Genomic DNA, 15122 nt, shown 5'->3' with positions numbered 1-15122 from the left:
TTAGGATTCACTCCCTTAAGCTGAACCCATGACAACCCAATACCCACAGGCCATCAATCAATAACCTTGGTTTTAAAACCTCTCTCTCGAGCAAGCCAAAAACACAAAGCTAGAACTGCATTTGCAACTACAATTCTTTAAATTAAATCACAATTACTGATCGAAATCACTTTTAAAGAGCATTTACACTAACAATTAACAATACCCATAAACTAAATTAGCCCATAACCACATAATCACACCCCAAGAATTGGGGTTTTAGCTAGACATTATAAAAAGATAAAAATCGTTACCAAATTGAGTTTCCATCAACTGGGTACAATTGATTTCGTCTTTACAAAGGTCCAAATTGAAGAATCTCAAAGACCCACTTCCAATTTCTCAAAAGTGAAAAACTTCAATTCTTCAAAGCTAAGGAAAACTTGTCTCAATACTCAAAAGTCTTACAATTCTCAACTGAAAATTTTATGTAATGAAAATATGATCCTAAACTAAATGTTCAAAAATGTATTTATAGTCGCAAAAAATATGTTGCGAAGGGCCATTCGGCGCCATAAGTCGGGCTCGCCGATCCACTTGGCGATGTGCCCTTTAGCCAATTTCATCGCCTTTTTGTCTTGGCCTTCAACATCCTCAAGGTCTGTAACTTTAGGCGATCCAACACTGCATCGCGAAACCACTCGGCAATCCATCGACTGCTCCTTTCTCTCGCCGACTTGATTTTCTCCTTCAAAGCTTGGCACACTGGAACGTTAGGCAGTCAAGAAGCCCTTCGGTGACTCGCCAAGTAGACTTGTCAATCACCAGGCTTCCTTTTCTTCACTCTTTCAGCTTACTTCGTTTATTTTTGCACATTAGTGTCCTTGCATTGTTCCTCAATCCATATACCTGGAAATCAAGGGTTCTACATCAATTATTGGCACAAAACAAGCATTTTAGGACACTAAACCTATCCAAATAAAGCCCTAAATGAGTCCAAATCTCTGACTCATAAGTCGGTTAAAACTAATATCCACAAAATGAACTAAGTTACTTACAAATGTTTATGAAGTTTTCCTTCTGATTTTATGATGCATTGACCACATTTATGATTTACGATTTTTCTTCTAAGAGGATTTTAGTATGATTAGCTTGGTCATGCATGTCATGTTTTCAATTATGTCCCCTTATGATCATGTATCATGTTTTATTACATTCCCCTCATACTTAGTACATTTCATGTACTAATGCATATTTGTGCCTAAATTGTTTCACTAATGTAGGGCATTCCGATTCCTCTTCCTCTATTCGTGGATAGTTGCTCTCATTGATGATTCAAAGATCAAGAGTTAGTGAGTCCTCATGCTCCAGGGACCATGTTGCTTCAATTTTCTTTCTTATGTCTTTATATTTCAGACTTTGTATGTGATGTACGGATTACATCCCAATCACTTTCATTGATGTAATAGATGGTTTGTCTAGACTTTGATGTACTTCCGCTTATGTCAAACACTTTACATTCTTATGAGATTTATTATTTTTCTATATTATGTTGTGTATATGTAGGTCAAGTGGCTTATGTACGGCCTTTTAGGGTCTTATAGGCCATGTCATGTTTAGGGTGTACTTTGGGTCGTGACATTTTACCTCTCCAGATTTATTTAAGCAGACTTTTTGGCCTTTCTTTTGATGCTTGAACTATCCCTTCACTTCTCATTGTTACCCGCTGCTCTTAGACTTACAATTTGGATATTAGTTCAGCTATTGTAAAGTTTTCAAGTCACAAGACTCTTCAATAGTTGAGGTTTCTTATTTAAACTTGTATGAAAGGCTAACCAAGATCTTCTCTGCAACTTTCTAATTTGAAAAGTTTTCACCAAGTATTCTTATTTGGTTCACAATCTCATTCAGCTTGGAAGAGTATTCTTTCACACTATATGAGTCTTTCATCTTCAAAAGCTAAAACTCTCTCTTCAAAGCTAAGAGTCTAACATATTTTACTCTGTTGCTGCCAGGTTTTGGCCTTCTTTGTGCAGAATTTCCTCATCTCCGCTATCTCCAAGCTTAGAGCAGCTTCGGAGGGTTTTTGAAATAGCCCTAGTCTATTTACCACTGAAAAGGGGGATAATTAAAAGAATATGTGTTTTTGAGTTTCTGTCCTGTTAAACCTGCTATAGCGGTTGGCACGCCGCCATAGCGTCGCTGGCTCGCTGCCATAGCAAAATATTTCTGCTATGGCGGGATGACATCAACCTGGATCAATTTCAAATTTCAAAATTTTCATCATGCCACCCCAATTTGAAATTTGCGGTGTATTTCAAAAATTCCCCGAAGTTCCACATGAGGTGCCTTTGAATAACAACCGAACATGTCGTTACATTATGGGTTAAGACTAAACCCGCTCCTGCAAAAGTGTCTTGAGTTCAAAAAGATTTTTCGTGAAATAATGAATTTAGAATAACATAATGTACAATATGATAAAAGGGTATATGTGAACTACTTATGTATAAAAGAGTATCAACAGTAAATCACAAATAAAACAACACAACCAGAAACATAGATTGTAGAATAGACAAGAACCATCATGACAATAGAGCAAATTGGTAGTGCCACCCTGTTATTCATGAATCAACTATCAAAAGTTATTTTACACTAATTAAAAGATACATCCAAGGATAACAATTCACAGCCTTTTCTTCCAAGAATAACTCTCATTTGTTAGACAAGTCAATAACCCAAAAGCACAAGTTCAACAAGTATTGCTTGCCTTCTAATTGATTGTACAATATCATTGATTTAGAAAAAGGGAACAAATATAAACTACAAAAAATTATGGACCCCTGATTGGACGAAAGCAGATACAGCTACCAGCAACATCTTTGGGTATCATCCCTCCTCCTTTGCTCGTATCAATTGCTTCTAATAATCTTACTACCTCCTCCATTTCAAGTCGCTTTTCTGGATGTCCATCCCAACATTTCTTCATCTCATTGGATAGCGAATTTGGACAACATCGGGGAATTTCTGATCGCAAATTCTGCAAGAATTAGGTTTTTAATAAAGTGAATCATTTAGGAGAAAGCAACTCATATGTGTCTTTTGGACCAAACATAGTTAAAGGTGGAAATATGTAAATGATCAACATACTAGCAGCATGCCGAAAATGATCACTATAACAATGCAACCTCGAGAAAAAAACAAATAATTGTTCTAGTTTTAAAGGGTTGAATACTTGAAGAAATAGTGTCAAAGAAATTATGTGTAGTTAAACCAGCATGGCATGGTCCTGATGGCTAATAATAGCATAAGGAAGCAACCATTCCTTAGAAAAAAGTGTTGGCAAATTAAGTTACACGTGGGACCATCCATCCAAGACTATATGCATTGGAAGAAATACAAGGTTAGATATTCATATTACTTAAACACTTGGATTTCAAAAATTAAATACATAATAAGAATACATAATATCGAGTCAAGTTCCAAAAAAAGAGACAATATATCAGTAACTGCACAGTTTTATAACTGTGACTTGCTAAGTATAATAGGAAATTTGAGAAGCTATATTCTTGACTTCTTCAGATTTGACATGGAAAGTTCTATCTTTGGTTTTCACTCGATAGCTGAATGATACATAAACAAGAACCTATATAGGACCTCATTTTATTTAATATAAAAGTATTTGAAAGATTATTAGAGCCATGCACATAGACATTTGACCCGTCATCAAATATCGCTTCAGACAACAACACTCTGCCTTATGCCGAACTCGACAGATGCAAAAAAGAACAAAAATATACTAGGAAAATGATGGTGTGAACAAGAGGCAAACTTGTCTGACAACAACAGAAGAAACTTCAGCAAAGCTAAGATCTGGATAAGGAAGATCACAGCAATAAATCTCCCATAAGCAAATACCAAAGTTGTATACATCACATTTTCTGTTATAGGGCTTTCCATCAAGTACCTAAACGATGTACCCAGATAGTATCTATAAGTAGTACATCAGAATAATTGGATTTTCTATGGATAGAAAAGATTACTTCTAAAGAAAAGTAAAAGGATTGTAGCTATCAAACACTACACGTAAAAGAAAGGGTAAACCAATGTTGCTCAGACTCTTAAAAAATATCGATAGGTATGTGTTGGATCCTCCAAAAAAAGTATATTTTTGAAGGATCCGACATGAGTGCGACAATATTTTTGGAGAGTCCGAGCAACTTAGGGGTAAACGAATGATAATATGATACAAGCATCATGTCAGGCATTCATAGCAATCCTACATGTCTTGTAAAAGAATATGTATACCTCTGGAACAATATATCCAAGAGTTACAGTTTCACCAGTCATGTCCTGAGGATTTTGCGCCTCAACACGAACAATCCCAAAATCAGCAATTTTTAGAGTTCTATCCGTATCCAACAACATATTTTCAGCTTTCACATCACGATGTACAATCTTTTTCGAATGCAAATAGCTCAATCTACAAATTCAAGAGGAAAACAAACATCATCCAGTATAATGACCAACTCAATAATGTTATACAAAGACACTTACCCCCTAGATAGATCCAAAGCAAGTTGAATGACAATCTTAAAGGGAAGTTTCTTTTTCCTGTTTTTGTACAAATATTTTTTCAATGTTCCTCCATGGAGGAATTCCACAAGTACACAACAAGCCTGAGAAGGAAGTGTGGTGTAACCCTCAGAAGGATTCTTCGAAGGAATCTTAAAATTTGAGGTTCCCATAGAAGCACCCACAAACTGAAAATGAAAACGATATCAAATAAAATTTGGAAGCATGGGTAGCTTAATGAGATAAACATCATACCAAATATAAAATTGTGAGCATGTGTTAATCTAAAATTGTTACAGTAGATTGATGATTAAATGTTGAAAAGCACGCAATAAAGAAGAAAATATGTACTTTTGTAACATTTGGATGGTCAAGCTTTTGCCAAACAGTAACCTCCTGCTGAAATGATGCCCGTAGAGCAGCAGTTTCTACAGCAGTGGTCATGCCATCCTCTCCCCAATACAACAGCTTCACTGCACAAATAATATTACATAAGAAATTCTTACGACTGTGTTGCGAAAATTCCCTAAAAGATATTGGAGAATTTGCTCAACTATCTACATTAACGGGTCGGATCCTTTTTCATAAAAATTAACAGACTCAAAATAAGTAGATCCAAGTTAGTCCAATCACTGATCTCCTTTAGAGTAAACTTCTCTCAAATGGCAAACTTATCCCAATGTATTTTACTCTACTTGTGAAGTGAAACTATTGTCCTATCCATCTTTTACTCAAAAGTTCATCTCAAAAATGTTTTTTAACTTTTGGTTTCTATGATCTCTGCACTATTTTCTTCTTCTTTGAACTTGGATTTGCTGCATTTAAGTAGGGGTGGCAAAATCAAATCCAACCCATTTAAGATTAGCAAAATTAACCCGCCCATTCATTAGCTCAACCCATTTCAATCCATTTAAAATTGGATTGATATGTAACCCGGATTGACTCATGAAAAATCTTGTCAAAATATTTTTTAATTTTTTTTTTCAATTTGATATTTTGTGTATAGCCATAATAAAGGAAAAAATAATTTTGTTAGGTACTAAAATAGTTTAAAAGAACTAATAAAATAATAAAGCTTAGTAAATATTGGGTTGGGTCTTGATCCGTAATGTAACCCATTACCTAACCCATATTGTCCCAACCCGTTTTGACCCAAGAAAATTTGGGTTGGGTTGGGTTGGGTCTTGATCCAATTGTTGTCTTAACCCATTATGACCCATCCAAATTTGACCCAACCCGCCCAATATTTAAGCTGAGGATCTTTTGGAAGCAATCTTTCTACCTCCACGAGGTAGTAATAAGTTGTTAGTGGTATCTAAGTTCACCTCAAATATCATAAGCTCATCAAGAAGGTCATCATGGTATTATATGATGTTAAAAAATTGATGATTTTCACCCTAATAGTACAGCTTGTGACTATAAACATGTAAAAAAACGGATTGCAATTTCTCAACAATATTGGAGTCATGATTCCTATAATTGTCAACCATGAAACAATCTATTTGCGGGAAAGATGCGTTACCTGCAACATCTTGATTGTCATAGGTACCTCAGTAAACAGTACCATATGTTCCCTGAGCTACAAGATACCTTATTTCCAACTTTGAAGGATCAATCTCCCACACTTCCCTGGGCCTTTGGTTTTGATTCTCCACATTGCTTGACCAAACCCTACTCAAGTGCTTCTCTAATTGAGCATCCAAACTTTTCAAATAAATTTTGTCCGCTCGGAAAATCATATCACTACTACTTATATTTTTCTCCATATTCTTTTCATCAAGATTTGCTAGATCCTTCAATTTGGACATGTCTCCATCTTCAACTGTAGAGACCTCCATCCACCAGTTAACAAAGCTTCAACTTTTTGGGAAATTGATGAGTAAAAAATTATTGGTAGTGTCTAAAGATTGATCAAATAGAATAAAAAAGGTGTATCTGGAAAAAAAAAGAGTAATATGCCAAAAAATATGCTTGAAAGGGTCAAAGATGGAGTGACACAATATTTTTAATAGAAAATTCCAACAACACAAACTCTATTTCTAAACCAAATTCCTTTACAAATTAGACCTGAAATCATTGTCAAAGGAAGAATCATAGAACAATTCAAAGGAAATATTTTATGAACAATCATCCCTTTTAAAAAATAAAATATATCTTCAAAAAAAGTAAGGGAGAAAGAAGAATACCCAGAATTAGCGATTGAATTAGCCAAAGATTCTTTTCGGTAAGAAGAGAAAAGGCACGGTGTTTGCCTTCAAAATGTGAATTTATCCCTCAGTTTCTCAGTCATAAAAATAAGGGAAAAGGGTCAAAAATACCCCTTAACTTTATTTTATTGGTTGACTATACCCTTATCGTGAAGTTATGTTTACCCCTGTCGCTACTAATTTCACCATATATACCTCTCATTTGACGGAAAGCCCCAAATCAATCAAAATTACTCAATTTCAATTAAAATGACCCATTTCTCTTTTAATCCAAACCCGACCCGACCCACTAAACCAAATTAATTCATACTCAATTAAAACCTCAAACCCATTTGTTTAATCTTCTTCATCTCCTTCCACCATTAAAACACTTACTACTGAAATCATCGGAGGTACTTTACTCGATTTTTTTTGGAACAATTTCATCATTTCATTTTTAACATGGAAATTAATAAAGCAAAACATACCAAATATATAAAGTGCTTAATACTGTCACATTTGGAATAACACAAATTGAAAGAAAGAACAATGGTCACCCAAAAATTATTAATAACTAAAAATCATTAAAGAACAATAAGATGGTCGGAGTTTGAAATGAGAGTCAAATAATTCACTTGAAATGCAGTAAAATATAACAACAAAAAGAGCAAAACAATAAAAGAAAGTATTTTTTGACGGAGTTGATTGTTGTTGTCGAAGTTGGAGGGCTGATGAGTTCTAGTTTGCTGAAAATGCAAATCTCCAATCTGCAAAACAAACAAAATTGTGAAAGGGGAGGGGAAGAGAGGTAGCAACGATGGTGGTTGCTTGTTGTTGTTGGGTTTCACGAGCTCATGGAGTTGAGGATGTTCGCGGTGGTTTTTCCGTGTCGATGAGGCGGCGGCGGAAAAGGTTGTTTTGGGGTGGTGATTTCTGGCAATTTGGAGGTAAGTGGTGGTTGTTTGGAGGTGTTTCCGATGTGGTTCACCAGAGTTTCTGGTTAGAGAAGGAAGATGGTGGGTTGAGGAAAGTCAACCAGTGGGGTCGATTTGGGTGTTTTCTTGTGACATTTTGGCTGGAGAAAAGAGCCAGTAAATGGTGGAGAAAAGAGCCAGTAAAGGGTGGTCTGGTTCGCTGGAGTTGGCGTCTAGTTGTGAGGTGGTTTAAGGATTGTTTTCCGCTGGAGTGGGCTGGTTTCACGTGGGTTTGGTCGTCGGCCGAAAAGTGGGTGATGGTGGCTGTGAAAACGGAAAAAATGGGATCATTTAGAGGTGGTTGTTTGGTGGCTGGACATCAGCGTGGAGATGAGAGGCTGGTCGAAAAAATGGGAAAACAAAGGTTGAAGTTATTGTTTCTTCCTCCCCTATTTTCCCTTTGTTCATCTCTTGGGTTAATTGTTAGAGGGTCAGGCATGGGTTTAAAAATGGGTAATGGCCAACGGGTCATTTTATTTAAGATTCAGGTTAATTTTAGTTGATTTGGGGCTTTCCGTCTAATAAGGGATATATATGGTGAAATTAGTAACGGCATGGGTAAATATAACTTCACTTTAACGGTAAGGGCATAGTCAACCAATAAAACAAAGTTGAGGGGTATTTTTGACCCTTTTCAGAACCTTATTAGATTCCTCCTACATTTATTTAAATTTTCTTATATCAATATTTTAAAAGTAATTACTATATATACTTTGCCTGAAATTTCTTTACTTTTTCTTTTATGAGATAAATTAAACATAGAAATTTGTAAATTCAATTTATATGTATTTTGAAAATTTAAATATTAAAAATCAAATTAAATATAATACCCCCTCTGTTTCTATTTATATGTCGTCTTTATAAAAAATAGATAGTAGTATATTTGTCATTTCACAAAATCAATGCATAAATGATAATATTCTTCCTATTTTACCCATTGAAAGTTATTAGCCTTGAAAATATACATTTGTTCAACATAGAAAAACTAAGTAATTTATTCATGTTCATTGGTTAAATTAGTTAATCAAAATAAATTAATTCACGTTCATTTATTGAAAACTTGACTTCAAAAGAACACTAAATAAAAGTACAATGATAAACTTACGTAGTTTTTTAAAGACTCTTAAACCTAAAATAATGACATATAAATAGAAACGAAGGAAGTAACAAACTGAAACATTTCTATCATTTTTATTTTAATAGTGAAAATAATAAAAGAGTGCGAACACAACAATACATTAATAAAAAGTCAAGAAAAAATTGCACTAATATTTTTCATGTAAAAAAACCATATATATTTAAATAACCAATTTGATTTTTTGGCTTATGTGAGGTCACTATATTAAAAGTATTTGAAACTTTCTAAAGAATGGCACAAATTTCAACAAGTTTGAGTCTTCTCCGCTAGAAAAGTTTTGGCTTGGCTACCAAAAGTTATTATACCTCATCATACATTTTAACAGAACAAATGAAAACATCAAAATATAAAGAGATAAATGTCAAAAACACATTTAAATTATACTTTTTTTTTAGTTTCATACCTAAACTATCGAGAGTGTGAGTTTCATACCTAAACTATCATTTTTTAGTTTGAGAAACACACTTCTCTCTTTTATTTCACTCTCATTATGGTGTGTGTAATACACTCTCTCTTTTACTTTAAAAAATTGTCACATCACACTCCACATGGACAAAACATTCAACCTTAACAAAAATTAAATAAATTATTAGTACTCCCTCCATTCCATATTAAGTTAATTTTTGAGATATTTTCCATTTTTCAAATTAACTTTAATTGTTTAGTTTTCAAGACTAAGTGTATTTTCAATTTTACCCTTCATTAGTTGGTATTGAAATTAGTGATTAATTAATATTTAGTTATTTTTTAATCATAAATCTGAGATGGTCAGTGATACGGCACCACCCTCTTTTGTACTGTCCCTCTTTGTTTTTTTTCTTCTTTTGATCTGAAAACTATATGCTCATTTTATGCTTTACCCCATCACTAGATTTATTATCTATGAACTCCAATTAGTGATAAAAGAATAATTGATATCAAATCAAAACACTAAGGAAGTGTTGTACCAGAATTCAGAAGGAGTAAAAAAGGTAAATCCAGCCTCCCTTGTTCATCAAAAAATGGTATATGTCGTCATTGCCATCGCCATTGACCGATTCTCCTATAATGATTTCCCAAATTGAAATTATAGGCTTTTCAAAGGTGTTTCTTTTCTGTTATCATCAAACACATATAAATAATAAAAAATAAAAAGAGAGAGTGCATACAAATTGATATAATGACTATCAGCAGCACTCTACTCCTTGACTAGAAAAGTATATTATGATTGTGTTTGGATCGATGATGATTACTTACTATTGTTGTAATATTTTTTCGTCTAGTTGCCGCCTATGATCTTGTTTTGGCCTCGGGATACATTGATACTTTGATACTGCAGGGTTCTTGGGCCTACAAATTGATCGCTATACTGGGTAGATCGTGCCTATGGGCCAGGTAGAACGTGCCTACGGATTGGGTAGACCGTACCTACAGCTCGGGCAGGTTGTAGTTGTGGAGTAATATATATATTTATATATATTAATGTGTTTTTTTTATATATTTTGGATAGATCGGGGCCCTATCCGTCCAAGTATTGTATTCATAGAGGCTTACAGACTAGTGTATTGGTTTGTATAGCCTTGTTGTTAGCCTTGTTTGCTGGTCGGATGAATTTTCATAGTTGTTTAATGTGTTGTTTAGACTATACTTGGTTATGGCTTCTATATAGAGATCATGGTGGCTTTGATAGCCCACATAGAATTTATGCATTCCTAGATATAATGTTGATCACGAAAGCCCAAACAGACTTGTGTGCTATATAGTTATTGTTTTATATGAACTATTGGGAGTAGCTATTTTCTTTTTAAAGTTGTTGACAAAGTCATTGCTGGTAGAGGGCTTATTTTTAAGACGGGATATACTTATTTGTTTTCTTGAGTGTGGTTGTCCTGCGCCATTAGCAAATGATTCGGCAGGGTCGGCTCAGGCCTATGTTTTGGTATTAGGTGTCAGTTGCATCCCTCAAGTTTGGGTCATGACAGAGACCTTGATTTTTTTAGTTGACATATATAATTTGAATGACAACAACATACCTAGCGGCTAGCATAATCCTACAAATGAGGTTTGTGAAGGGTGATGTATATATACCTTATGAAGTAAGAATGCAAACAAAACAAATTTTCAGTGATAAATATATATAATATAAAGTTTAGAATGATAAAACCTTGTTCAAGAATTTGATAAATTGATATAATGATATCGTAATAGTGTTGTGTTGCTTCAATATAATGATAACTTATTACAATGTTTGAAATTTGAAAGACATAAAAACATATTTGATCTTGATAAAATACATCAAATCACCCCTGAACTTGGCAACAAAACTTACTTTAGCACTTTAACTACACGGACATTTAAGTACCCCTCCCCTTTAACAACTTTCAAGTTAATTTAATATCACTCTAACATCACAATACCATTCTTACACTGAAAAGTGCATTACACGTGCGCCACATTAGTGCCACATCAACGGAACATCAGAGCCACGTAAATAATTATATATTTAAATTTTTTTTTTGTTTATTATTAAAAGACATCTTTTTGCGTCATAATTATAAAATGTCAAACAATGAATCACCCAAAATTCAAGAAAGTTGCATCAAATTTTTAGTTCTAATGTAGGCACACACCTTGTTGATGAAAGGTGTGGAGCTTGAGGGTATAATTAAATATGTCATTATTAAAAGGAATTAGTATATATTATCGCGCGATGCGCGGATAATATTAGAAAAAGTGATTACATTATACATTATATTTGAACATATATATTATTTGTTTGAGCATATCAAATTTTGTTTCACAGTCATATGTTCATTCAAGTATTCGTAAAAAAGGAATTACTTAATTTTATCTAGTAAAAATGTAAGTCTCATTTTAATTTTTTTTTTCTGGAAGTCAAACTAATATCCAATATCTAATTGTCGTTGTCTGAAAAAAAATAGAAGTGTTAAATATCATAGTTTTTAGGTTAAGCAGTAGAGAGCAATTTTTTTGTGCGTGAAAATTTATTATCTTTAACTTAAAATTCAAAGAAAAAATAATTTTTCAATTCATGCTCAAAAATTATCTTTCAATTCATGACAATGTAAATAAGTATAATCTTCAAATTCAAGAACTATTTTCTGGAAACTGACATTGGAGAAAGTGGAAAAATATAACCATCTCCAAAACTGTAAATTTTTAATATATATCTTATAATTTATTCATATTTTATATTAAAAATAAATAATTAACAATACATGTATAAAAAGGCCCCACATTAAAAAAAAGAACTAACCGCCCACTGATAACTTTTGTGATTTTAATAGAGATAAGTGTCAAAAACACACTCTATCTTCTATTTTTGAGTTTCATATCTAAACTATGAGAGTGTGAGTTTTATACCTAAACTATCACTTAATAGTTGGAGAAACACACATCTATCTTTTATAACATGCACTCTCATCATCATGTGTGTAATACACTCTCTCTTTTATTTAAGAAAATTGTCACATCACACTCCACATGGATAAAACATTTTACCTTGACAAAAATTAAATAAATTATTAATATTAGTTAAAATTAAAGATTAAAAAATTATTATCACAAAAAAAAATGCAAAATAATTTTCTTACCCCACTCCATCACTTCCTCTCAATGTATCCCCCCACACACATTTTTTTAGTTTTTTTTGGCTTAAATTTCTTTTATAAAATATTTAATTTTTTTTACTATATCACCTCCCCCCCCCCAATCAAATATTAATTAATATATTTTTTATTTTAAAAAAAAAATTCTACCTAACCCCCACTTCCAAAAAAATTCTCGCTTTGTGTTAGATATATACATGTCAAAAATATTTTTCACTTGCCGCCACAAGACTTTTTTAAAATAAATTTTTTTATTTATGTTATATTTGTTACACAAGTAGAAAAAAAATTCCTAAAAATATATGTACATATCTAACACAAAACGAGAAAAATGTAAAAAAAAATAAAAAAATAGCAATGGATGTTTAAGTAGGGTGGGGTAGAATTTTTATTTTTTAAGAATATAATAATATCATTTTTTTAGGGAATGAATGGGTGGGTTTTTTTTTTTTGAGGGGGGGAGGGGGAGGAGGTGGGTAAGAAAAATAATTTAAATTTTTTTTGGGATAGTAATACTTTAATATTTAGTTTTTAATTAATATTAATAATTTATTATTTATTTTTTGTCAAGGTGAAATATTTTATCCATGTGAAATGTTATGTGTCAAGGTTTTTTCAAATAAAAGAGAAATTGCATTACACACACCACTGAGGTGTGTTTCTCAAACTAATAAATGATAGTTTAAGTATGAAATTCACACTCTCAATAGTTTAAGTATGAAACTAAAAAATAGAAATAATTTAGTGTGTTTTTGGCACTTATCTCTATTAATTAAATAAAAAATATTCCTCATCTCCCATTCAAATAAAAATAAATTTTATCCTTTTATATCACAAAGATAATAAAAAAAAAAGTTATATTACAAAAAAATAAAAAAATTATGCAGTTTATGTAGTATAGTATTTATAAATTCTTACGTAAATATAAAATTATAATAATAAAAAAAAAAAAATGCAAGCAAAATCATTGTACAAAAGAGATTAAATTGCTACAGAGACGGGCATTGGAAACAAATTTCATAATACCGAGTATGTGATTTTCACGTTTCTGATTTTACTTCTTAGAATTTCGCATTTTATTGATGACCAAGGCAACTGGATTGATAACCAGGAACGTCTCCTAAAACATACTGTAGACTACTTTCAAAATATCTACACCACCTCTAATATTTGTTTCCAGTGTCCATACCCTGCACCTCAAAAATTACCACATCCTTTACGACGGCCGAGCTTGACAACCCCCTCAAAGATGCGGAGATTTTTAATGCAGTCAACTCTTTCAAACCTTTTAAATCTCCGGGACCGGATGGTTTACATCCTTTCTTTTTTCAAGATCTAATTCTGGCATACTATTAGCCCCATAGTGATGAAGTTCATTCATGATATCTTTAACAATCTTGAAGTTTCTCCTACCATTAATCAAACCTATCTTTGTCTAATTTCCAAGACCCAAAATGCTAATAATCTTCATAATTTTAGACCTAAGTCTTTGTAATACTATCTACAAAATTATTTCAAAAATCATCGTTTTTCGGATAAAACCTTTCCTGCAAGAAATCATAGGTCCTTATCAATTTAGTTTTTTTAAAAGGCAGAAGGCATGCAGACAACACTATTATTATCCAAGAACTGATGAATAAGTTTAAAACTACAAAAGCTTCTACTGGTAACTTCATGCTAAAGCTTGATCTTGAAAAAGCTTTCGACAAATTGGAATGGTCCTTTATTTACCGAGCTTTAGTTTATTTTAAATTTCCCCCTAAAATCTCTAAACTCATCATGTATTGCATCTCTTCTTCCTCTATGGCTGTCCTCATAAATGGCACTAAAACTGACTTCTTTAACCTTTCCAGAGGAATCCGACAGGGGACCCTCTTTCCCCTTATCTTTTTATTTTATGTATGGAAATGCTTTCTGACTACATAAATTATCAAGTAGATATAGGTCTCTGGGATCCCATTAAAATCTCGTCTCGAGGCCCCTATTTTTCGCATCTATTCTACGCAGACGATCTCACTCTCATGGCCAAAGTCAATAATTCCTCTATCCACTCCATGGCTCAAAGCATAGACCTTTTATGCCAACTTTCTGGCCAAACAATCAACAAAACTAAATAAAAAATTATTCCTTCGTCAAATTGTAATGCTACTACCATCTCCCACCTCACTTCCACTTTTGGCATTACCCACACCTCTAATTTCGGGAAATATCTCAGTTTCCCTATTCTCAATAATTCCCCAAACCCTCAAGATTTTCTTCACATCGTTGATAGGATGAAGCAAAGTGTCATGACCCGAGCCTACTCCCTGGACGTGGCTGGCACTCGAGAACCATTGCTGGTCCCCAAGAAAACCCTCATCCTGGCTGACTATAAGCGAAAGACTAACTCAAGCATATAAAAGCTTAAAACTAAATTAAATTCAATATACTCAACTTTAAAATAATTTGAACAATACTCGATAGATAACTCAGGGTTTGTAAAAACAACTCAAGGAAGATACATACTGAAAATAACTCAACTTTGTCTATCTATGAAGCATCTACTATTACAGAAGCATATCGGGACAAGACCCACGAAATCTCAAAAACTACTAATTGTAAGATAAAGGTGAAGTCCTCCGAAATATAAGAAGGCACACCAAAGTTGACTAGAACATCCCATGAC

At 33.1% G+C, this 15122-nt stretch overlaps 1 pseudogene; it reads right to left on the bottom strand.

The window, feature by feature from the left end:
• Positions 1-2591: 2591 nt before the first annotated feature.
• LOC125865259 (serine/threonine-protein kinase STY13-like) lies at positions 2592-6386 on the bottom strand (annotated as a pseudogene).
• Between the last annotated feature and the right edge of the window lie 8736 nt (positions 6387-15122).

The sequence above is a fragment of the Solanum stenotomum genome, chromosome 5 (genome assembly GCF_019186545.1).
Source record: "Solanum stenotomum isolate F172 chromosome 5, ASM1918654v1, whole genome shotgun sequence".
Classification (NCBI taxonomy): domain Eukaryota; kingdom Viridiplantae; phylum Streptophyta; class Magnoliopsida; order Solanales; family Solanaceae; genus Solanum; species Solanum stenotomum.
Note: the sequence above shows the minus strand (reverse complement) of the source record. Positions and strands in the feature narration are given on the sequence as shown.